Genomic DNA, 26,057 nt, shown 5'->3' on the forward strand with positions numbered 1-26,057 from the left:
GAGGTTGTTTGCCAGTTCCTTCCTCTGTTTCAGTTCCGTCATCTATAGCCTGCACTACCTGGCGGCCTCACATTCAAATACTAACTAGAGCTGATCTTGCCTAGCATCTAAAAATCAAATAAAATCTAGTGTCTTTAGTCCCTTTTTATCCTAGTTTGCAATCCTGGTTTAGTGTCCACACAAGGTTCTCCCACAGTCCCATTTAACCACACTTTAACATTAGTTTTAACTCACAGTTTACATACTATTGGCACCATTTGGAAAACAAGAGCTTGTACAGCTCATAGGCATGCAATTTGGAATCACTCTCCATTATAATACAGAGGGAATTATTCTGTCAGTATTTTAGGTGCCTACTTAAGAAACATTTGATTACCCAGACAATCCCTAGCTTTTGATTCTGGCTTTTATATAATGCTGTTGTTTGTTGTTCAAGGCCACAGATGTTTAATGCTACATACCACTCAGGCTTTATTTTATGACAAGTGGTCTAGAAATTATACTAAAGAAATAAAATACCAAAGCTCCATTTCATTAAACTTGAAACTCACTTGATAATTCCCAGTGAGGAAGACTAATAGTTTAAACATGATCAAGCACAGAAGACATTGTGCATATAACAATAATGTTAAAGAGTTTTAAGCTTCATTGCTTCTAACCTATCATTTCTGTTGTAATTATGCAATCGAGATATAAATTCAATAATTTACTTACTCTGGGAGACGGGGGAATGCTGCCAAATTCTCAGCTTCCCCTAATTTCACTTCAGGCCAGTTTTCTATTTTTAGGAACCCTGTGAAAACAAAACCAAGTTTTATAAAATCCACCCTTAATTAATCAAAGACTATTGAGACAAAAAAACAGAGAATCCTTTTGGGCTGTTTCTAGGCATATATACCTCTCAATCTTACTTAAATCCATTTTTTTTCTAAGCACATAGCAAATTGTATGAAAAATTATCTATGGTGGATGCCTCAAAATGTTTGAATATGAATCACACATTTCCATGTGTATATTTCTGTATGTGCCTTCATCAAATCTCTTGTCAAATTGTAGAAGCCCATGAGTTTAATTTTAAGGCAATTAACACTCTGAGGTGGTTTGCCAATCCCTTTCTCTGAAGGAGAGCCTATAGTATCAGGACATATGTGGTTAAGCAACATCAGAGTGTGATCAAGATGGAAAAAATATTAATGAGGAAGAATACAAAGGCTAGGAGAAGCTGCAGCAATGTGCCCTTAATCTACTGAGAAGGGCAGGATTTCGGCTACTCTTCTCCTTTCACCACTGCTGAGTTAACTGAATACAAACTACAGTAGAGTCTGACTTATCCAACATAAACGGGCCGGCAGAACTTTAGATAAGCAAATATGTTGGATAATAAGGAGAGATTAAGGAAAAGCCTATTAAACATCAAAATAGGTTATGATTTTACAAATTAAGCACCAAAACATCATGTTATACAACAAATCTGACAGGAAAAGGAATTCATTACACATTAATGCTATGTAGTAATTACTGAATTTAGCACCAAAATATCACAATGCATTGAAAACATTGACTATAAAAATGCGTTGGATAAACCAGAACGTTGGATGAGTGTTGGATAAGAAAGACTCTACTGTACTTGTGTGCTTTGAACTCAGATTGCAGTAACTGAAGTAAGATGGGGACAGTGATAGGAAGAAAGGGAAACTGGGACATTTTTAAAGAAGTTGAAAAAGTGAGGTGACAGCAATGAATTGCAACTGACTTTATAAATCAGGGTAGTTACAGGCTACCCCTTCTATAAATCAGGGTAGTTACAGGCTACCCCTTTTCACATGCAGAATTAAGGAATTTCTAGCTTCCAAAAAAATAATTTTTCATTGAATTTAAAATTTCTCATTTTTGCATTTCTAATTTTTGCACATGAACAGAGGAGATCAGATGAGTGGGAAGAAATGTTAATGTTTCCTTGTAACTTTTTAAAAAAATCATACGCAAACAGAAAGAAGCATTGAGCAGATACAAAATTAAATTTAACCAACTTTGCACGCATATCTTCAACAACTCCCTCATAAAGAGCAAAATCATAACGACTGCGAAGGACTGATAATAGATGGCATTTTGATCCTTAATTATATGGGTTTTTATTCTATATATACCTTTACTAGTTTACATTTTATCTACAAATCTTTATTCACATTAGATTAATCTCATGTTTCATATGTGATAGATTTGTGAGAAATTCTAGTTACAGCAATATAAATTCCACAAACTATATCAAATCTTCAAAAAGAAAATTTGAGTTATCTAGCTTTTTAACATTCATCACCTACTTGATAAAGCTTATTTTCGATTGAAATAACCATAAATATTTTATTTGCTTCCCTATAATTGCAAATACAGGATTCGGGATCATTGTTGCATAACGTCTCTTCTAAATTTAGCTTGAAATGCAAAATTCAGAATTTAGTAATTGTTTTTTAAATATGTTGTTAGCTGCCTTAATATGTTATTAAGTCCCATTATTGGGAGAAAGGTGGGACATAAATGATTGAAATAAACAATAAAATAGCCATGAGATTCAGAAGTAGACTATGGTTACATCACTTTAACACGCTTCAACAAGACATCTTTATCAATCACTATAAAAATTTGCAACCTTACACTGTGTGTGTCACACGACATAGCTATCTATGACAGCTTTGAAAAAAATTGGTTGGTCTGAATAACAGATCTGTCCCATATGCTATTGGTCTTTGACTGTTATGTACGAGGGCTATCCAGAAAGTAGACTACGTTTTGGATTTTAAAAAGGACAAAGTATACTATAAATCATTTACCATATGCAGCTGAAAGACACATCCCAAAACTACAATCTCATGTAATCCCCATTTAAATTTAGCCACGTTTCTTATAGAGAAATGAGTTTGAAAAGTACTGCACCAGTAAATTTGCTGCTTGTGTCGTCAGCTCTTCCCCCTTCTCCCTTCCTGCAGCTTAGCTAAAACGCTGCGCTGCCAGCTACGCCCCCATTGTTGGAAACGGAGGAGAGAGGCGGCAAATTTACTGGTGCAGTACTTTTCAAACTCATTTCTCTATAAGAAACGCAGCTAAATTTAAATGGGGATTACATGAGATTGTAGTTTTGAGATGTGTCTTTCAGCTGCATATGGTAAATGATTTATCGTATACTTTGTCCTTTTTAAAATCCAAAACGTAGCCTACTTTCTGGATAGCCCTCATAAATGGATTCCATGTGGATACAGTTTTTTGATAACAAAAAGCACTAGGAATAAACTGTACAGGCTCAAGCATGGAGTTGTGTGGATTCAATTTTGTTTTGGAAGGGAGGACAACTCAGTAGTTCTGTTAAATCATCATTTTCCTACTCTTAACGTTCACTGCGAACAGCTGCTTTCCCCGACAAGAGTGGTCGCCAACTGCTTTCGATGACAATGGTTACTATTAATACCAGAAAAATGTGCTCCTGCCACTTTATGACAGGATAGCGTACAACTGAAATACAAGCCCTAGCTTCTCACTGTGGTCTGCAAACCTCCCTGCTTTCCTCAGTACAGTACTTCATGGCAGGTGCTTTGAAGATGGCTGAAACTTAATCAGTGGCTTTATTTCTCTTTAAGCCTAGCTTACTAAAAACACAAATATGAATGGGCTGTCACAGTACAAACAGACTGTGCATTCCTTTTTCCCCATTTGCCAGTAATGCAAGTATCTAAATCATTTATTTACCCTGGCACAAATATATTACTATAGTAAATTATGGTTTGATGTGCTTATACAAGCTGGAATCATAAAACAGCTTAGACTAGGGTGTAATATTTTTTATGATTCTTGGGTTGTTTTGGTTCAACCAATATTTGTACACACTTGCCAATCTATATGTGCCTGGTTCACTGGAGAGAAACAACGAGAAAGTGATATTAAGCTTCCACTAAAATAAATAATCAACTTTTAAAATTGGTTCATTAATATTAAACTGCATCTGGGTACCTTAATCTGAGGAATTTTCTGATTACAATTAGGTCAATGCTGCTGTATATATAAATGCCCCATGTCCACACAAATATTTCTGCTCTAGAAGGAAGAGTATTCCACAAAGCCCATTGCCAGAGGATACTCACATTCCATTTGTATATAGAAAACAAATACAATGTTGTGGCCTCAATAGATTGTTACAGGTTCAGTACTACTTATCTAAAATACTTGGGGGTTGTTTGATTTGTTTGTTTTTTGAATTTCCATCTTTGCATATAAACAATGAGTATTCAATAGACAGGAAAGTGGTCTAGTTACACATCCAGTTCCTGTTTCTCAAGGAGCTCTTGCTCCACCACTGTTAGAAATTTGGAGGAGGAAAGAGAAGCAGGGAGGACTCCAGGTCCTGTGTCCTGACCTACAAAAAGCCCCTTTAAAAAGTAGACATCACGGGAGGGAAAGGTTCAAAAGCACCCAGCTGTCAAAATTCATGAAAATACATAACAACTTTCTGTTCAACCTAAACATCAAATGTACTGATTTAAATGAATGTAGCCATGTATTTTTCCTATGAAATTAACGTATTGAGAAATTAATTTCCTAGACAGAGATAACCTTCCCACAATGGTCCATGCACTATAAACTCCAAGTTAATGTGCTCTGTATGGGGCTACCCTTGAAGAAGATTTGAAAGGCGCAGCTAGTGTAAAATGCAGCAGCTCAACTGATCGCAGTACCACAGAAAAAGCATAGTGTGCCAGTCTTAAAAGAATTGCACAGATGGCCAAAATAGTTCTAGCCTGAATTCAAGATACTTCTGTTAACATTTTAAGCCCATAGCAGTTTGGAAACTCAAACCTTGAAAAAATGCCTCTTTCCAAAGAATTAAGATGTGCTGGGAAAAGGGCCATGTTCCAACAGTGGCACCAATACATGAGAGAGGGCCTTCTCAGCTTAAATACTTATTGGCAAACTTGTGTGCTATGCTTGTTAATTTAAGGGTTATACTTATGTAATTGCACAGATAACTAAAATCCATCGACATCGGCTCAGACTACTTGCGATAGCAGGTCCCACAATACATGTCAGCAAGAACTCTTAGATCTAGTGGGGAAAGGTTGGTGTTGACTAAATTCCATGATTCGCTCAGGTTAAAGTTTTCCAGAGATATGCCCTTTTCAGGAGTGGCATCCCTCCTTTGAAATCCCCTCCCAGGGCAAATTATAGCAGTCCCTCTCTGTTGGAGTTTAGGAGAAGCCTAAAAACCTATCTTTTTAAGGAAGCCTTTGACTGAACTCAGGACTTATAAAGTTAAGGAAGAATTTGGACTGTATGATTGTATTTAGGGGTGGTTTTAAAGTTTTATTATAGTGTTTATAGTGTTAGTGTTGTGAATGAGTCTTCTGAGGCTGTGAGTGAAAATGGAGAGATCGGGAGGAAGGAAGAACCCTCGCGAGGAGGGCTCGCTGGAAGATTTACACAGGAAGAGAATCAGGGAGATTGATGGGGAATCTTCCGAGGAGGATTCATGTGGGGACTTGGGAGGGGATCTTGAGCTGGAAATGGATGCTGAGGAACCGGTGGTGACAGAGGAAGTTGGCATAGATTGGGCATGGGCTCCGGAGGATCTTGGGGAGGAATCTGGGTCCATGGATGCTGTAGATCAGGGGTCCCCAAACTAAGGCCCGGGGGCCGGATGCGGCCCTCCAAGGTCATTTACCTGGCCCCCGCCCTCAGTTTTATAATATAATATTTTTATATCAGTTTTAATAATATAATATATTGTATATACATATAATATGGATAATAATATTATGTTATACAATATAATACTAATAATAATACCATATAATAATATTAATTATATGTTATATATTACATATTATATAATAGTATAGTGGTATAGTTCAATATAGTAATATATAATGCTAATATTGTGCTATGCTAATAATATAATATATTGTATGTACATACAGCTGCTTTGAGTCCCCTTCTGGGTGAGAAGGGTGGGATATAAATGTAGTAAATAAATGCAGTAAATAAATAATTAATTTTAGACTTAGGCTCGGCCAAAGTCTGAAATGACTTGAAGGCACACAACAACAACAACAATCCTAATTAACTTGACTATCTCATTGGCCAGTAGCAGGTCCACACTTTCCATTGAAATCCTGATAGGTTTATGCTGGTTAAAATTGTTTTCATTTTTAAATATTGTATTGTTCTTTCGTTGTTGTTGTTGTTGTTGCACTACAAATAAGACATGTGCAGTATGCATAGGAATTTGTTTGTATTTTTTTTCCAAATGATAATTCGGCCCCTCAACAGTCTGAAGGATAGTGGACCGGCCCTCTGCTTCAAAAGTTTGAGGACCCCTGCTGTAGATGCTGGAGAGGCTTGGGTATCTTCAGAAGCAGATCCCACATGGTCTGCCTGGAGGAATGAGGGTAGTTCCACAGGTGTGGACAGAGTTGGGTGTGGGCAGGATGATGTTGATTCTGATGAGGAGTTTGGGACGCCTGATCCTAGGGCGTTGGCTGTTTGGAGCTCAGATTCAGATGAGGAACTTGGGACACCTGACCCTAGGGCGTTGGAAGTTTGGACGCCCAAGGAAACCTAAATAAATTGGGGATTTTTGGCCACTATTCTTTGTGTGTGGCAAGGTGTTGCTGGGCGCCATTGGGTTTCCTGTACGTGATTCTGAAGACTGGACTGGGACTTTGCAACAGATGTAAGTATGCTCCGGGTTATTCTTCAACGGAGGGCTGGAATTGTGTGGGTTTTCCTGGACTGCACTGTTATTACTATTTTGCATTAGCTGCTGTTCACCTTCGTTGTCTTGGCTCTTTGTGCCATCCTTTGACGTGGACCTTCTTGTGACGACTTCACCCTTTGGACCTTGGAGTGAATCTCGACTTGGCTTATCTCTTCGCTCCCAAACTTGGCTTGGCATCGTTCTCATCTCCGTGGCTGTCTACCGTTGCTGACTGCTGGCTTCGTTCCTGACCCTGACTCTGTTCCCTTATCCCGACTTCGGACTGGCTTGACTTCGCTACAACGCTACGCTCCTTTGGCTCCTGGTCTGGCTTCTGTCTCTGCAGCGGCTTGCCGCTAACTCCTCAGCGTTTTCCAGTTTTGTTTGTTTGTGCCGCTTTCGGTGAAGAGCTTTTAACCCGATTTGGGTTTTTGCCTCAGTTTGGAATCGCTGCTGTACTCCTGGGTTTTGGGGAAGGTTTTGGGGCTTTGCGGTAATTTACCTTTGTTTGTTTTGCCATTTTTAGCCCGTTTTGTGTCTTTGGGCTGAGTCTAAGTACTTTATGTTAACTCCGGATTATATCTCTGGTTAATCCGGACTATATGCCAGTTCATGTTTTTGGCATTTTTTTCTGTTTTGACTGCTTAATAACACTGAAGATTAAGTGTTTTAAGCGTCTGATAATTTACCGAGCTATTTTTGAGTTGTTACTTAAATTAACTATATTTTGCTCTCAGTTGGCGTCTGACCTTTGACAGTTATTTATATGTATGTTTTAGGATGTATGAAAACAACTATTAATATTTGGTTTTAACATTTATTATGCATGTTTTTATCCACTGTAAGCTGCCTTGGGCCTTTAAGTGAGGCAAAGCAAGGTATAAATTTCTTAAATAAAAATAAGAAATACATAGTTTATTTCATCAGTATATATCTGCTTCAGTTAACTGAATCGGACAGAGAAATCATTTGTTTCAAAGATGGGCAAAACATTTTTATGTCTACGGTGGGTGATTATATAACATTTTCCATCCTTAGATGTTCAAATACATAACAACGAAAGTAATTATTAACTCAGTGTTACAGAAATGAAATAACTTCAACGCTGTAAAACTGACATTTTCAAAGTCATATTCTTAAAACTGTTCCATATGCGAGGAAGGTGTACCTCGGTGAATACATATCTATAGGTAACTATGCCCAAATCCAGCTCTATGAGCCAATGCACCAAGATCAGAAAAACAGGGAATATATCGAACTCTCTTACACTATGGAAGAGCAGTGGTTTAACTTGATTATTATCACAAACTCTCCAGGGTTTCATATTTCAATTTCTTTCCAGAGATCAAGTTCCAATACTCGGGGACTAGGAGTATACACATCATTATATGACATCAGAAGGGCCCCCTCTCTGTTGTCCTTTAGAAAACAAATAAAAACTTTTCTTTGGAAAGAGGCTTTTGGGGAAGACAATGGTTAACTGGGTTTAATGGCAATGGATTTTGATAATGGCAATGGACTGTAACTATGGCAATGAGATGGAGGCGGTTTTTAATATAGCGGGTATTAATGCTGGTTTATCATGTTCTGTTGTTTTAGTTGACATTTTTTATGTATTATGTCATGTATATTAAATTTGATAGTGTTTTATGTTGAATGGCATCAGGTTGGTGCCAACTGTTAGCTGCTCAGAGTCCCTCAATGGGAGAGAGAGGGTGGGATATAAAGGTAAAAGGTAAAGGTTTTCCCCTGACGTTAAGTCCAGTCGTATCCAACTCTGGGGGTTAGTGCTCATCTCCATTTCTAAGCCGAAGCGCCGGCGTCGTCCATAGACACCTCCAAGGTCATGTGGCCAGCATGACTGCATGGAACGCCGTTACCTTCCCGCCGGAGCAGTACCTATCGATCTACTCACATTTTGCATGTTTTCGAACTGCTAGGTTGGCAGAAGCTGGAGCTAACAGCTGGCGCTCACTCCGCTCCCCGGATTTGAACCTGGGACCTTTCGGTCTGCAAGTTCAGCAGCTCAGCGCTTTAACACACTGAGCCACCGGAGGCTCCTAAAACAAAGTAAATAAAATCATTCAGTCAATATCATCACACAAAGTTAGTCCTCAGGTCTGAAAGGACATGACCGTGAAAGTGACTGATTTTTCAAGTACAATACCTTTTTAAAAATATTGTTTACAATTACTTTCAGGCTATGTGGAAAAGGTATGTATGAAACATCAGTGAATTTCATGCTTAAACTCATCACCTAGACATCTCACATATATGTAAATACAGGTAATCCCAAAATCTAGAACAAAAATATGAAATCCAAAATCCAAATTTCAGATACAGGGCACTCAATCTGTACTAATAATGACCTTCAAGCTGTCCTACTCTAATGTCATATCCGCTTACCTTCCGTATTCTATAAACCATTTATACTATCAACAACCAGTTTTGAAAGAGCAGCACTTTGACAGGGATGAGGATGTTATGTAAAGGGCAGAAGTCGTAAAGATGTTCTTTCAGCTGTTCCTCCACATTTTGGAAGTGGAACAAAGGTGGAAAAAAAATATCCTTTTGGATGTCTGTTTGCAAGGTTACACCCACATTTTAAGTAGTGACCTGACACCATACTACCACACCTTTCTTTTGCCTCTGGGATAGGCAGGCCCAGCATGGCTAGACAGCTGCTGCAAATGGTGCAACTGTTCAGAATGAACTAAGATAGGAATTAGGGAATGAGGAAATACCAGCATTCATTAGTCTAAAGAACTCACTCAAAAAAGTGATAACATCTGAAAAGTCTTAAAGCAATGTTGCTTCCCCAACCATACAAAAATCTGCCAAGCACAGCTTTTAGCTACAGATTCAAATAACCTAGGTATGTGCCGATTGGCAAAAATGCTTTTATATGTTCTTTTTTAAACCCCTTTTTTAAAGATAGTTAGGAAAATGAACTCTCAGAGATACTATATTTGTTATCTCTCATTGTTCAAGATGTGTAAAACTGTATGCCAAACTATACACTCATGAACTATTATTATTTGATTCCATTATGTAATACTAAGCCATGGAATATTTAAAGACTAAAGAATGAAAAGATAGCCTTAATTAAAGTCAATTACACATTCCAAGGTTTGGAGGTTGGCCTGCTTTGGAGCACCCCACCCCACTGTGCCATAAGAGTGGAATCAAGAGAGCCTTGAAATATTTCCTGGCAAGTTTACGCCTACAATTTAATTGGTTTGGCATGATATTGCAGAAAATGTTCTTTGTTCCTTAGCCAAAATCTGGCAACATTGGCCTCATATAAGCTTCACCGATATAAGATCCTGTGTAGTAAGTATGATTTGGCCTGGATGAATACTACTGCATATCAGTGTGTGTAAACATATCTCTTGAATATTCCACCTCCCAAAGAAAACCCTTCCTCAACAAACCTTAACACTTTTAAGTGATGTGAATAAAAGCAGCTAGATGTAAATGGTGATAAGGGAGGGGTAAAATACTTAGTGAATTTAAATTCATGAAAAACACTCTTGACTTTGGAATGTAAAGCATAATAAAACATTGTTCTATATAGGAATGGGTCTGAGTGGCATTTCTGACATATATAACTAACAAGAAGTTATATGGAACTTGCTATAGTATTTTCTGTTTCAAAGAAACTGTGCCACCCTTCCCTTTAAGAACTGGTCTAGGGATTTTTTTAGTCTTGTAGGCATGGTGGAATCTACTCCTTTGCCTTGACCACCAGAAGAAGTATTTCCTCAAGATATCCTTTAGTGAGAATGGAATGCTGCATATGTAATTGCAAGGAGCAACACTTGAAAAAAAAACAGTTTCAGTTAAGCAATCCAATTTCATCTTTCTGGCCGATTAGGCCATCAGATAGTAAGATGGTTTACTGCAGACATGGGTGAACTTTTTTCCATGGCGTTCTCATGCCAGGGCAAGGGGGTAGGTGGGGAAGGGCGGAGGCTGAAGGAGGTTGGTGCGCGGGGGCGGGGTTATCTATCGGGCATGCTCTCATTGCAAAACAGAGCCAGAAAAGAGAGTCGAGGAATGATAAAACGAGAAAAGCAATGATGCTCTTTGTACTCTAAAAGGCAAAGGAGACAAACAATTGAAGGCAAAAAATATACAAAATCCCGAAAGGGGTGGGCAGAAGGTGGGGCATTCTGCCATGATGGGCATGAGGGGTCATGCCTTCCTGATCAGTGGTGCCCAGTGACATGTGAGGGGTGCTCACAGAGGGAAGGGAGCCAATGGAGAATGAGGAAGGCGTAGCTTTGTAGGTGTGGTGTATCAGCTGAGGCATCTTTCGGGCTCCTCTCCATCTCCCACCTTCCTCCTCCTCCTTGCTTGTCTATCTAGCCAACTTATCCTGCAGCTTGTCCTCCTTCTGCTGGCAAAAAAGCAGTGGTTGATTGGGAGAAAGCAGGCACGAGGGCAGACAGCGTGTTTCAGGGAAGAAGCTGCTCATGCCCCTCTCCTCAGCAGCACTTCTAGAGATCCTCCATCTTGTGGCAAGCACGAGGGAGCCCTGGGCAGCCTGCCCCAGCAGCCTTGTCAGCCTGGGATGTGGCGGCCCAACATGTCCCCAGGCTGAGAAGACACGTGACTGCTGAGATCTCTCTGGAAAGGTCTCAGCAGCTGTGTGTCTCTGCCTCAGCCCTCCTCTCAGCATGGGGATGAGCTGGCCTGCCGCGTCCACTTGCTGAGGAGGGCTGAGGCAGATGAGGGGTGGAGGAAAGAGTCCAAGGGGTTGCATCTGGCCCGTGAGCCTGGGTTTACCCATGCCTGGTTTGGTATATTCTCAGTTCAGTACTCTACCATGATTTTTTATATGTCAACATTACCAAGACCACATTGGGTGCAACATATTGGAGTCTATCACAAATATGGCATGTTCTATTGTTGTTGATGGAAATATGTTGTTTAGTATCTTGCTGCTATAAAAATACAATTTTCACATCACCAATCATTTAGGGAGTGTTAAAATAAAACTTCAATTATTCATTTTTTAAAAATTTGCTATGATGCTACTACTGTATACTTGTAATATGGTATACAGAGCTTAAGCCCACTCCACCACAGAATTATAGCACTTTGCTTCTAAAATGCTGTGTTATACAGTCCTAGGATTTACAGTTTAGGGAGAAGAGTAAGAGTTCTCCAGAGAGCTCCAGTGAGCCCCCCCCGCCCAACTGAAAACTTCCGGATTCCACAGAATTAAGGCATGGTGGTACGTTTTGTGAAAATAGTGGGCAGACTTTTTCTCTTTCTCTTCTCATACTTTATTTTTGAGATTATCCAGTGAAACTGAATTATGGAAATGTCCAGAGAGCTAAAGAAAACTTTAACATTTGTGCACCCATTTCTTCTTTTTATCCAGTAAATATTTCAGCTCCAGATATTTCGGATGTTTAAACAGGTATGCACAGGCCATAGTAATAATAATTTCAAACATAATCGAACATTTGTCTCAATAAATCATTAATTGAGCTCCTTCAAACATATATCTAGATTTCTTTCTAGCTGATTTTAGTGGGTGTTCATCTGTTTTTGTCTCATTAATTTATATGCCACCCTTTCCCAAAAAGGAACTCAAGGTCGCTTCCAAAAAGGTGTTGTTCTCCCATTCATTTAGACAGCATCATGTAGTCTAACTTGATGTTGACTGTAAAGGGATGAAAATTGCTGCAACAAAACCTAAAAAAATATGTTGTCCTGACAAGAAGAGTAGCACACAGTGTGGCCTGGAGAGCATACCAAGCTCTCAGCACTCTCTGGGGACATGAGCTGCACATTACAAAATTATGCCTTGTATTCACATAGAAGGTCAATGTTCTTTTAATAGCTCAAATCCACACTTAACTGTAGGAAATAATTTCTTTCCATGTCTAATTTCAGATACTCCCAGAGAAGTGGGAGGCAGACTGCAGTGCCGATAGCTTATTTCCTTTCTCTCTGAAGAAATGATTGTGATATGAAATATGATTCCAAGAGAAAATCACTGCAATGCTCAAACAGACAAGCTAATATTCCAAAAGCATTAGTCAAGTTCTCATTTCAAAGAACAGACATTTAAGCTTGAGAAATCAGGCTAGAAAGTAATGTTTGGTAGTAGAAGCAGAGAAAGAGTGTTTCCCCTGCAGGCTAGTGCTCTTTAACATATATCTGGGTTTTCAACATTAGTTGATGGCTAAGTCTAGAAAAAATGAAATGCAGCTAAATCCTAAAATTGTTAACCTGTGCTGCCATTTACCTTTACCACAGCTATCACAGAAAACAACAAAGTCAACAGATGTGTTGGCAGATAATAAAATCTTATGTGGTAGACAGTTCACCTAAGGTCCTGTGTGAGCACTAGGCTTGTGCACGCATTCGTTTTGGACATCTACCTTTGGCTTGTTCGGCTTGTTTGGATGCCCATAACAACAAGGGCTCCACTGCCATGTTTTTTTCGACTGAAATGGACCACACAGCCGCCAGCCGCGGCTACCTGTTCTATTTGGGATCACGCAGTGCACGGAGAGGCTACCGCGTGCTCGCATGGGGTTTCCCTGTGAGCCTTGCCTGTTGGGCCAATCGGAATAGAAGAAAGCTGTGACGTGTCTTACGCAAGCTGTGTCTATTTAATGGGGCAAGCACTTCCACTGCTCAGTTGTATCCTGGCTCTAGAGAGACGTGCTTCAGTCCGATTGGCTTGCTGCTCGCTTGTAGCTTTAGCTTTTGGCTTGACTCACTGAATGTAATTTTATTTTTTGATTTTCCTAGATATTCCTAGTTTATTTTATTGATTTTTTAATTTTGGTCCTGGGAGTTGGAAAGTACAGGGAGATGGGTGTATAGCGTTTGGTGGGTATGCCTTTCCTTTAGGGTGGCTCTGAGTTTTGAGTTTTTTATCCTTTATAATAATATAATAATAAATTTATTCTTATATCCCACCCCATCTCCCCAAGGGGACTCGGGGCGGCTCACAACAATAATAAAAACAGTGACAAATTACACATTGTAAAATCAAACATGAAAAGCAGTCATACAATCAATACATACATCACATGTTAAAAACAAGGAGATAAAACAGTTCTAGGCCGAAATAGAGGGCTTCTGTAGCTTCGTGGCAGAAGTATTCAGCAAGGTATCAATAATCATGGCAGAACACTCTCTAATTAAATTAAATGGGCAGACAAATCAACCCCCAAAAATTAGTCGTCGAAGGCCCTCTGGAAAAGCCAGGTTTTAAGGCTTTTTCGAAAGGCAAGGAGGGTGGGGGCCTGTCTAATCTCCCTCGGGAGTGAGTTTCAGAGGCGGGGGGCCACAGCGGAGAAGGCCCTCTCTCTCGTCCCCACCAGCCGCAACTGCGACTTTACTAAAGCCTTTGGCTTCTTCTCTTCTCTCTCCTCCTTCCTCTTTCAGAAAATACTTTTAAAACATTGTTGTTATTAATAATTATAAGAATTCCAGCAAACAGCAAAGCCTCATTCTCAGAAAAACCTACCTACATAAATGTACCACCAATACATAATAATTTCTTTCCTTTGTAATCTCATCACACATTCTCTCTGTTGTTTTGTTATAGTTTTCTCTGTGTTATCTGCCTTCTTAATTTCATTTAATAATAATAATTTGGCTGTTGCCTTTAATAATAAAACTATTGGGCTTCTGTGGAAGCTTTGCCAAGCCAACAGACCCCATCACCTCTCTCCCTAACTCCAACCTTCATCAGGACATAAAATATTATTGTTATTATTATTTGTACTATTCATAAGATTAAGTCTAGCCATTTTCATCCTAATAGCCCTAAAAATGACAAGAAGGGGTGCTTGTGAAGCACTCCCATTGGCGTCAATGGGCTGGATCTTGCGCATAGATATATATATTCTGCTTCAATAAACGGCTTGTGTGTTACATTGGCTCCGGTCTGGTTTGCGAGTGCTCGCGCTGCCTTGGGTTGCAACAGTAGCTCCACAATGAACCTCCTGCAAAAAATGTAATGTGCAGTGTGATCCTATATCCTATGTGTTTGAAAGGACACTCAATCTCACTAAATTCAATGGGTTTTAAGTAAGCATGCACAAGGCTAAAAGCCAAGTGTTCAATCAAACATGCACACTAAAAGTTAGTTCTTGTTGAACCGTGAGAGCAGCTATGTTCTGATCTCCCTCCCCCCAATACAGGAAACAAAACTAGAAATAAAAATAAGGAATACTCCAATGCAAGCTGATGTTCTTGGCTCCTTTCTGTGTCAATTTCTCTTCTGCCACAAAAAGGGAGGGGGGAGATTTAACATTGCAAAGGCTGCCTTAAAACACCAAAATGTATTGATTGTGAAAATAAGCAGGAAAATCATCTCTCATTCATGCAAGTCAAGACAGGTTTCCTTTATATCCTTGCCTTTACCATTCACCACTTATACAAGAATATTTTGGCACTTGTTTCATAATTGTAAAGCATTCTATAGAGCTATTTTAAATAAAAAGAAATTAAGTGACTAAAATATCCAAATCTCTTGACACCTTCAAGCTATTTTATGAAATTCTGATATTTTAAAAAGCGTAATCCTCCAACTAGAATGAATTGTTTAAAAGGTACTACTTATTAAGGGAAGATATCATAATTACAGGCTTCAGAGGCTCTTTTTACATCTTGCCAAAGAATATGTGGCCACATACACAGATCAGAGTATTTTAACTACTAATTAAATCCATGTTTTCACTTGCATTATTAGGAACTTGGCTTTCCTACAAATATATTTCATTTTATGGCAAAGAGTGGGTGATGGGTAGAGGTGGGGTAGCATCGGGAAAAACCTATTATAGAAGCCAAAGTCTTCATTTGAAGTAAAGAATTTTTTTCTGATTCTGGCAGGAACAAATCCTTGTGAATGTTATGCTCTGCTGATCTCCGCAAAGAAACAAAGTTGTATTTTCAACACTCAGTATATCCTATATAGGTTAATGGAAACTTTACAGACCACATTTCCTTCTAAAAGCAAAAATGTCAACACAGATGTGATAGTAATCTTAACATGAGGGAAAATAAAATGTTTTTTTAAAGCACCTCTTGCCTTGCTCTTTCTCAGAAATAATTTTGTCCACTCCACCACTGTGATGGGCTTACTTGCCCCTAGGCAAATGATTTCTCATTCACTGTCCAGGATTCTAACAAACACTTATTTTTATTTTGTCTGTACAATGATAACATCTTAAGAACACAAAGATTAATACTAAGAATCTAGAGGTTGGAGGTTTTTCAACAGACCTCAACCTCTGAGGATGCCTGCCACAGATGTGGGCGAAAAGTTAGGACAGAATGCCTCTGGAACATGGCCATACAGCCCGAAAAACCTACAGCAATCAGCCGCATACAGCCGGGAATCCAGGTTAGCTGATCAATGGAAACGAGGAGAATCGGGACCCCTCTATCCCGATTGCATGGAAGAGAGATCAAGTCCCGTCCCCTCCCCTCCTCCCAATCTGCGCTGATCCTTTACATGCAGCTTCCTACAAACTTCTGAGAACTCTGGCAAACTCCTTAACGTGGAACAAGGTTCTGCGATTGGTGCAATTCCCTCCTCTTCCAGGCTTCCTATTTGTTCCAGGATTTTCTGCATTTCCCCCCTTACAATACTGGTTTGAAATTGCATAGAAATGTCAGTGTAGATATATTATTATGCCTTTAATCCTCCAGTATTAAGAGCCCCACTTTGCATCTGAACTTGCTCTAAACAGGGTGTCCCAAAAAGTATACACACTTAAAAACTGATACCTTAATTGAGGTTTGTTCCCCCACCCCCCAAGTTAAACCCATTGGAATTAATAATGGAAATCAGGCCCCTTCTATGCTGCCTTATGTCCTAGGATCTGATTACAGATGATCTGATATAAACTGGATTATATGAGTCTCCACTGCCATGTAATCTGGGATAAGAGGATAATCTGGTATAAGATCCTGGAATATAGGGACAGTGTGGAAGGGGCCTCAGGCTGGATCTACACTGCCCTAATTCCCAGGATCTGATGCCAGATTTTCTTCTTATCCCATATTATCTGGCAGTGTAGACTCATATAATCCAGTTCAGATCAGATAATCTGGGATCAGATCTTGGGATATAGCCGCAGTGTGGAAGGGGACTCAGGCTGGATCTACACTGCCCTAATTCTCAGGATCTGATCCTACATTATTTTCTTATACCAGATTATCTGGCAGTGTAGTCATATAATCCAGTCCAGAGCAGATAATCTGGGATCAGATCTTGGGATATAGGAGCAGTGTGGAAGAGATATCAGGCTGAATCTACACTGCCCTAATCCCCAGGATCTGATCCCAGATTATCTTCTTATCACAGATTATCTGGCCATGTAGGGAATCAAATCCAGGGATATAGGGGCAGTATGGAAGGGGCCTCATGTAACATATAATATTACCTACCCTAACCTCCAAAAAACAATGCCCCTTTCAAATAACCCCGGAATTGCAGGTACCCAAGGTAGTTTTTAAAAAACTGGCAATAAGAGGAGAGGGCAGGCGTTAGGAGAAGAGGGAGACACACAGACTGACTCACAGGGCTCGAGGGAGTCAAAGGAGGGAAGCAGGAGGAACTGGGTGCTTCGGCAGGAGCAAAGGAAAGGCAGCGGCAGCAGGAGACTCTCTCCCAGGTTTGGGTGCTGCTCTCGCTCTTGAGCATCTGGCTGGGGATTTAGTCGGAGGCAGAGGCGGCTCTGAGGCAGAGAGGTAAACTTTTGTTTGCCCACCTCTCTCTCTCTCTCTCTGGGCGCTGAACCGGGCGTACCTCAACAGCGCCACTAGGGGATTGGTGCCACCTGCAAAAGTGTAGCTCGCTTATACCTAAGGCTGCCCCTGCTCATACCCTTATGGTCCGTCCTTAAATCAGCACTGTACAGAGATCAATCTGATTAACCTTTCTTTGGGTGACAGAAAATATACTGTGCCCACAAGAGGTTTATGCTAAAATGGTGGTATGCAATTCACCTGACTCAGATTTAACATGCAATCACAATTGTGGCCAAAACAAAACAAAACAAATAAATAGCCACTATTGTTGATGAAACCAGAAAGTTTCTCGCACTGACTTCAGAAGCAGGATTGCTGGATGATGCCAGCCATGAAGAATAACATAAGTTACTTCCATCGCAGAGGCTCTGAGTCTAAGCCTTAGAGAGGAAGGTCACATGCAGCACTACAGCAGAGTAGCAACCAGAATTCGCCATTCTGCCCTCCAAGTGTTTTACCACTACATTTTCTTTTTCTATGTGCCAAAGTTACCAAACTAACCTATGGCAAAGAGGGTAGCACCGACAGATCTGGTCAGGATGCTGGAAGTGCTAATCTCAGTTGGAAATGTGGCCTGTGGAAGTTGTTGGGCTCACGTTGGAGTAATGGGAAGTGGGAATGAATTTTTAAGGGATGTTGGACTTTATTCAGGTAGGTTGGGATCTTGGGGCTCTGCTGTTCTTTTCTCTTTGCCTCTGTTGTCTCCTTCTCATCAGGTAACAAAACTACCAACTTCACATCGTTTGTTTCCCTCACTTATGAGGGAATTTAGTTTCTCTCACTTATGAGGGAACTTAGTTTCCCTCACTTATGAGGCAACTTAGTTTCACTATGAAGTTGTGGTGGAGTCTTCATGGTGAAGCTAGGTTTCTCCCTCACAAGCAAAGGACTTCAGTGGTGCAGAGTTGGTGACAACAAAGGCAACCCAGATGCAAAGAGAAAGGAACACCAGCAAGGGCAGGAACTGAGACATTTCTTTCCCTCAGACAAGAATTGCAAATTGCCACCACATTGAGGGGAGGTGGAGAAATCAAGGTTAATCCACTTTGCTGCTTGCTCTGAGGGAAAGGCCCACTCTTGCAAACTGAGTAAGGTGCTAAAAACCTATCTGCGGCCCAAGAGGTTTTCGCCTGTTTTAATTTTGGCCCCTCACTACTGCCAAGTTGTGCAGGCCTGCGTTAAAGTTAAACAAATTGTACTGTATACACTGCTTAGAGGCAGAAAACTGCGTGAAATGTAGAGACAAATAAATGTTGCTATTTGTACATTAAACTTTTAAACAGAAATGTTTTTAGCAGCAGAAATTTGTCAGGCTGTAGCCCTTAGTCACATATGAATTGCATGAATACTTTTATCTCCCACTGCTCTACAAAGACCTAATAATGCGTGGTACTATATATTTTTATTAATTCCACCCTTCATTTTGTTCCCAAAACTGATCTTGCCAACTTCTAATTATATAGCTTTGCAAAACTACATTTTGAATCTTTGGCAGTTATTTAGCTCTTGTATTCTGTAATTATGTTTGAAATTATCCGACAGAAAGTGGCCCCAGAAAGCTTATAAATCAAAGCTGAAATGTATTTTTCACAAAAGTAACTTGTGGTTCCAGATATCTACCTAAAATTTAAACTCCTTTTGAGAAGGACCTGAAATTTAATGATAGAGAAACATCCCCTGTAACAAATCAATATGAAAAGTATTCAATTACTTTCCCAGTCCAAAGAGAAATTAAAAATAATATACAGATTATGTCCAATTTGAATGAATAATAAAAGCAGACTGTAAGCTTGAAAGTTGTTTTTAGTTACACTTTCCAAGACAAAAGCTAACCATAGAAAGTTTTAATTCCCAAGTTTCTGATACATAACCCCCTCCCCCCAAAAAACCCCCAAATCCAAACATTGAAGGTTTCAGACAAAATGTGGTAATATTTGGACTATCATCCATCTCAGTTATAACTTCTGCAAGATGAATTAGACCATTTGCTGCTCACATGGCAGTCTTTGCCACACATCTTGAAGTCTGGAAATTATCTTGTGCAAAAACCTCTGTTATGTAATGAATACTTGCCATTCATTTTTTCAATGTCAACAAGGTGCATATGTGAAAATACAATTTTCTTCTCTATTGACTAAACACAGACAGTTCAGAACTTGTATACATTTGGAAAGATTGGTTGAAGGAATATAATTTCACATTGTCATAAGTAATAAAATCCATTTACAAATGATGATTTAAACATACATCTGAGGTATTACTGTATGGCTAGAGTGAAGGATTAATTGCGACATCTTAGTGTAGTAGAGGCACAGATCTATAGTCCATATACTGTAGTTACAAGATGGCATGAAAAGAACACAAACAGAGCATTTCTAGATCAGAGTGCAGGTTTATCCAATCTAGCATCCTGCCTATTATTGTGGCCACATACCTTTAAGAAGGCAATAAGCACATACCCTTTAAATGTCCAAATTTGGAAGGGACAGTCCTGATTAATTCTCTATCATTCCATTTTTTGATCTTCTTTTAAATTGCCTGAGGTCATATCTACATGAGGCCCTTATGAGGGACTATTCAGCATCATGGAGACTGCACAACACATGGAACTGATTTGGGTTAACACGGTCTAAAGGTGCATTAACAAGTCACGTGTTGCTCTAAATTTTTTGACAATCTGGCACAAATTGTGATTCTGAGCCTATGTAAATTGTTGGGCTGATTCTGAGCTGGAACTGGACACAACTGTTTACCAAACCATTATTTATTTCCCAGGCTTAGGTGGTGCAGGGACACAGGATGGCACTTACCATTCCCTCCTTTTGTCATCATATCAGCAGCCACTGAGCTTGAAATGGCTAGTGTCTGTAGCTCATCTCCTAGAATGGTCAGGGCACAAGGGCAACTGAAGAAGGGTGGGGAGAGAGTAATTTCTTCTCTTCCTCTTCTTCTTTCTCATTTCTCCCTGATGACATTACTCTCTATGCTATGAGCAATGGCCACTAGCTATTTTGAGCCCAGTGGCTGCCACTATGATGATAAAAGAAAGGGGAGGGTAAGAGGGGCCATTCTGCAATGTCAAACTGGTTTCAGCACCTCTGTGTCATCAGGGCTCCTTCTTGCCACCACAGCAGCCTTGGGACTGGCAGGAGGGACACATTTATGCTTCTGCAGTGGCCATGGGGGGTTGGTGGCAAAAACCATCTTAAGGTCAATCTTGAATTCAACACTTTGAATCAACATGGCATAAAGTGTTCGTGTAGAACTGCCATGACTTTGTTTATTCTCTTGCCATTCTCCCCCTTTCTCCTCAGTTGAAAACTGACTTCAAACTACAAAACCAGTTTGTAATTAATTACCTCAGAGGCAGAATAGGCTCAGGCAAAAGAAAACTGCTGCAGTTTGGTTGCATATTTTTTTATCATTAATACATTTTCTCTCTTGACCACACACTAATGTTTCTTGACTACACATGTCCACCCTAATTTAGATCTATGAGATGTTGGCCCCAGTGCAATAGATATCAGACCTTACAATGTGGCTGACAAAAAAGCGGCAGTTTAAGACTGCTGTAGTACAGAAAACTCCCTAAGAATTGCAGGCACTTCCATATTTTTCTATTATGTTCCTTTGCATTGGAATTCAAGGGATGTTTATCACGATTGGTTAAGCGATCCTGAACATGTTAGAACATGGGAAAGAGTAGAACAGAATATTCCAGTCACAAAGATCTCTCCTCTTAGCAGTCATAACAACTGCAAAGCAATTATAAAAATATGGTTGGGAAGAGATTTTATCAGAGGGGAAAATACCATGCAAAATATTTTTCATATTACAACTGAAGGTACTAAGTTATGCTATTCCTGCACTGTGGTGTGACAAACAACTTTTTGCAAAATCATCTCAATGAGCTTGTGAAGCAAATCAGTATTACTCTCAATTTAAAAATTACGCATGTCTAAAAAATAAATATTTTTTCAAAGGAGTGACTCCACAGGAGAAATGAATAGTAAATCTTTTCCCTTAATATTACCCATTTACCTGGTGACTCAATAAATACCCTACAGAACAGGTTAGATATAAATGTGATATTTGGTAATGTATGACTATCAACTCAGCCACCACTCTATTTTAATGTAAATTCTATTTATACATTTTTTTAAAAATCGATGCACTTAAGTATGGGGAATTAGACTGATGTAAAAGTAGTTCTTATTCAAGGAAGTAATTCTATTTTGGTTCAGATGTATTTAAACTATCATTATCTACCACATATAGTGCTTTGAGAATTGTTCTCCCATACTGATCACATTTAAATTGTGAATGTATTATCAAAATAGGCAAAAAAGGGCATCCAGCTCACTGGTGTATTACCAGTTCCTTAATCTGTTGGAGTTTGAGAAAGTCACTAAAGATTTAGTAACATATTTGAAGACATTTCAAAAAAAGAAAACACTCATAATTTTAAAAGTATCATCAAATTTTCCTAAGGTTTTCTAAGCAATTAAGGTTTCAACAAATTATTATTATGTGAAAAGCAATTCTGTTAAGAGACTTAAAATGTTGAAAACACATAGTTTCGTACATATTTTATGTTCAGTTTGACTTAAGGTCCAGATTATAATTTGACATCAAGGCACAGGAGGCACTGCTGTCATTTTTACTACGTGCCTTTAACTCAGCTCCTACTTACTGTGACACTATCACTGGAATGGGGTGGTGGGAGTTGAGGGATGGAAAGTCTTCTTCAGAAGTTTCCCATTCCTTCATGTAAGGATAAGAGAACATGACTTGCCCATAATCACACAGGGGATTCAGATTCTGGTTTTCCAAAGTCATAGTCCAACATTCAATATCAATGGCTCTTCTCAGGAACTGGAAAGCCTCAAGTGGCCAGATTTTTGAAGGAGGCAATGCCTCGAAGTTAAAACACAACACAAGTCTGAAAGGTAGCAGGAATTAACATAACCCAAAAGAAAAACAGGATAGGGTAGTAACCACCAGTTCAAAGAGCCAGAGACAAATAGTTGTCCAAAACATGAAAAAAAGGCCAGGAACAGTTGTTGTATCTGAGGATGCCTGCCATAGATGTGGGCGAAATGTCAGGAGAGAATACTTCTGGAACATGGCCATACAGCCCGGAAAACATACAACAACCCTGTGATCCCGGCCATGAAAGCCTTCAACAACACAGGCCAGAAACAGCAACCAAAGTTTCAGAAGCCAGATGATATTAGTATAGCCCAAAGACATGGGGATGAAACATGTGGGGAGTAAATTCTGATTAGCAATTATGAAATTACAACTTTACAGGCTATGAACAACAGAATCTAGCCATATAAGATAGTAAGAAGTATTACAGCCCATGTGGGAGTCTTCAAGTGCAGTGTGACATACTTGTGGAGGGTGACACATGACAAGGCTAGAAATGAGGTATTTGAACTTGGCCCCAAAGAGGGTCTATAAACCCTCCACAACAACAATTTAAACTTGGCCTTTGTGTAGGCAATTAGGTCAATGATGTCAGGAGCAAAGTAAAATCTAAGCCACTACAGGTAGGGTGTTTGTAGCCTATAACATATTCATTTCAAATTACTTCTGAGCAAGTTGAGGTTTGTTTTTTTTTTAAGTTGCCAACTCTAGCTCTATCTCTTCAATAATAAATAAAACCTCTGTGACCTAGTTTCTCTGAAGTACAGAATCTTAAAATGCATACCAGATAACTGAAAGCTCCAATATAAAAAGCCTTATTTAGAATAAATCAAACATGGAAATCTCACCAGAGACAAAATGGCCTAAATCCTATTTTGGTCCTGATTAGAGTATACCCACTAAGACTAAACAAAAGGATTTCAGTCGATATTGATCTATTAGCTCAATATTATCTATACTGCCTGACACCAACTTCACAAGGTTTCAGACATACTTTATCTAGGAATGCCTGCAGTTAAGCCTGGTGCTTTTTTACTTTCAAAGCACATGCTCTTACTGCTGAATTTCAACAAAAGCCCAGGAATATTTGTTGATCAAAAGAAGCCAGTCAAATCAGACTATATATCTACCAAATCTAGCATCCTGTTTCAAAGAATTGCCAAGCAGATACTCTTGGGACACTCACAAGCAGGACATGAATCCAATAAAATGACCCACTGTTGTTTTACAGAAAATGATAATTCAGGGTGATCTGTTATCCAATATGGGCATATTATTTAGCCATCATGGCCGATGTAGATATGCTCCATTAATCTCCATTTAAAACTATGTGTGCAAGGTATGATCTAGTAACTTTGAACACATTCTATCTACTTTCTCTGGTCTCCTAAAAACAGTACAACAAAACAAATCATACACTTCAAGCTCAACTGCTGCAATCCCTATGTTCGCTGGGCAAAACCAAATTCATTATTGCCAGTACTGAAAAGGAGAAAGCTCTGAACATCAACTTACCTATTCGTTAACACTATTCTAAAGTTTATACTCCTTTAACATTTCATTAATAAAGTCTTTGTTATTCTGGAGGCCTCCTGTGGATTTTAGAGGGCTAAACTGCAATAAACCTAAGGTACATAAATGAAACCTATTAAGGCCTACTCAGTCAATAAAAACTAATTGGATCAAACAATAGCAGTGAACCAGGGATAACCTTTGCTGGTGTGGAGCAGAGGTCATAATAGACACTCTTAACCATTGTAACAGTGAGACAGTTTCATTCCTAGTACCTATGTTGAATCTTCCTCAAAAGAATGCAGGTGGCAGTATGACTGAAGGCAGAGCCAAAGGAGGCATATATTCTGCTTAAATCCCTTACATCATCTTCTTAAACTGATCTCAAAACAAGTAATGTTTGCAAAAGTCATACAAGTTGTGATTATTTATAAATAACTGCCATTGCAACAAAAGCATGTGAAATAAAATTGCTCAGCAGCCTGAGCCAAGCTGCTTGAATGAATGAAAGTTATAATACTTTAAAATTAATCTAACTAAAGGCACATTCCTATAAAAAGGTGGGTTGATGCAGGAATTTTTATAGTCATACTATAGGCAATAGCACCTTTACAAATGACCTCTGCCATGTTTCCTTGTGTTACAATTTCCATGTGGTCTTCCTGGAATCAAGGAACAAACTGTCAACTGCAATTATCCTGAGTAATCTTTTGTGAGCCAGAGTTTGTAGGCAAGTGTCACTTCTAAGCCACACATAATGTTCCCCAAAATTTTATGAGTCATTCCAGGTGCAATCACTTGTCCTGAGGTAACCCTCAGCAGACAGCCCGTCACAGCCCATTTCATTAAATTTATCAAAAGGTTTCTCTGAGAAATAGCAGACAAGATTTTTAAGCACTCCAAGGCTTCCTCGGTATTGCACACCTCAAAGGAAAATGTCAAGTGTGAACATCCAGTTCATAGTAGTCATGCTGGAGACGTACTTCAATTGAGAAATCCTTTTACCACATCTATCGTATATGTTTCCTCATGTATAAGTCAAAAGCAGATTTAGAGGTCAAGATTATGAATGTTGAGAATCACTCCATGGAAAAAGAAAAGCACGAATGCTGCCTATGCTACCCCAGGTTGCCACCACGATTTCTTGCTAGGCATTCAACAAGGCCAGAAGCAGTGTCATAGTGGAGCGGGTAAGGAGAGTTTGGTGGGTGCTTTTTATAGGGTCTCCTAGGCTGGACTATTCAGAGATGGTGATCCTTCTTTTTTCCTAAGAGTTAGGTACAGTACTTACATTGACCCATAGATAAGTCAACCAGGTTTTTTTGGATTGATTTCTTGGTAAAAATTTCTAGATGTACAAATAAGTATATAGGGTAATTCAGAATCTCTCTCCCATGCTGAACTTTTCATTAAATAAATGTGTGGTTTATAAGGAAGCAGCTATAACTTCTCTCATAATCCACTGCTCTTTTCATCCTGAGCAGAACCCACAGCAAATGAGATTTTTTTTTTGCAATACAAAGGACCAAAAGATGTGCAGATGGCCCTTTCTAAAAGGGAAGAAGACTGAAAACAGCCAATTTTTTAGAAAATGCTAAACCATGTGGAAAAAGACAAATTTTCTAAAATTTTCTTGATGGTGTAACATGAAAAAAATGTGCACCAACTGACGAAACTATTACTGTAGTACTGGCAGTCTCCAAGGAAGGGTTAACACCCCTGTGGCATTTGTTTTGCTGCCTGTGCCCTCTTCAGGAGATTTCAGCTTACTTTCTGTCTCTGTGATCATGGGATTTTGAAAAATTTGGCTTGTTGTGGAAACAAGTATTGGTGCTAAAGCTTAAGTGGATACACCTTTTTCCCAAGGTAACTCTTTCAGAAGTGCATTTCCTTTCCTAGGGATAGTTAGATTTCTCTCATGCCCATTCTTAACTATGAGTCATTTGTAACTTGGATGTTTGTAACTCGGGGACTGCATGCACTTCATATCTTGTAAAAAGCTGTACAATATTGTGCCTGTGTTTGTTTATGGCTCCATGTTGCCTGTCAACTTATCGCAATCCCATCAATTTCATAC

The 26,057-nt window shown here is 39.3% G+C and overlaps 1 protein-coding gene across 22 annotated transcripts in view; it reads right to left on the minus strand.

The window, feature by feature from the left end:
• The window catches only part of tbl1x (transducin beta like 1 X-linked), a 195,495-nt gene that overhangs the window by 128,993 nt on the left and 40,445 nt on the right, over positions 1-26,057 (minus strand). For 12 of the 22 annotated variants that reach the window (XM_062975280.1, XM_016992369.2, XM_062975283.1 and 9 more), the window contains exon 2: positions 715-793. The exons of 1 other annotated variant lie outside the window; for it this stretch is intronic. The gene's annotated coding sequence lies outside the window, so the exon portion shown is untranslated. Of the gene's footprint in view, positions 1-714; positions 794-8,654; positions 8,800-26,057 lie in introns of all 22 variants that reach the window. 9 more of the 22 variants (XM_062975274.1, XM_062975273.1, XM_062975271.1 and 6 more) reach the window with 1 other exon arrangement.

Source organism: Anolis carolinensis, chromosome 3, assembly GCF_035594765.1.
Source record: "Anolis carolinensis isolate JA03-04 chromosome 3, rAnoCar3.1.pri, whole genome shotgun sequence".
Taxonomy (NCBI): Eukaryota; Metazoa; Chordata; class Lepidosauria; order Squamata; family Dactyloidae; genus Anolis; species Anolis carolinensis.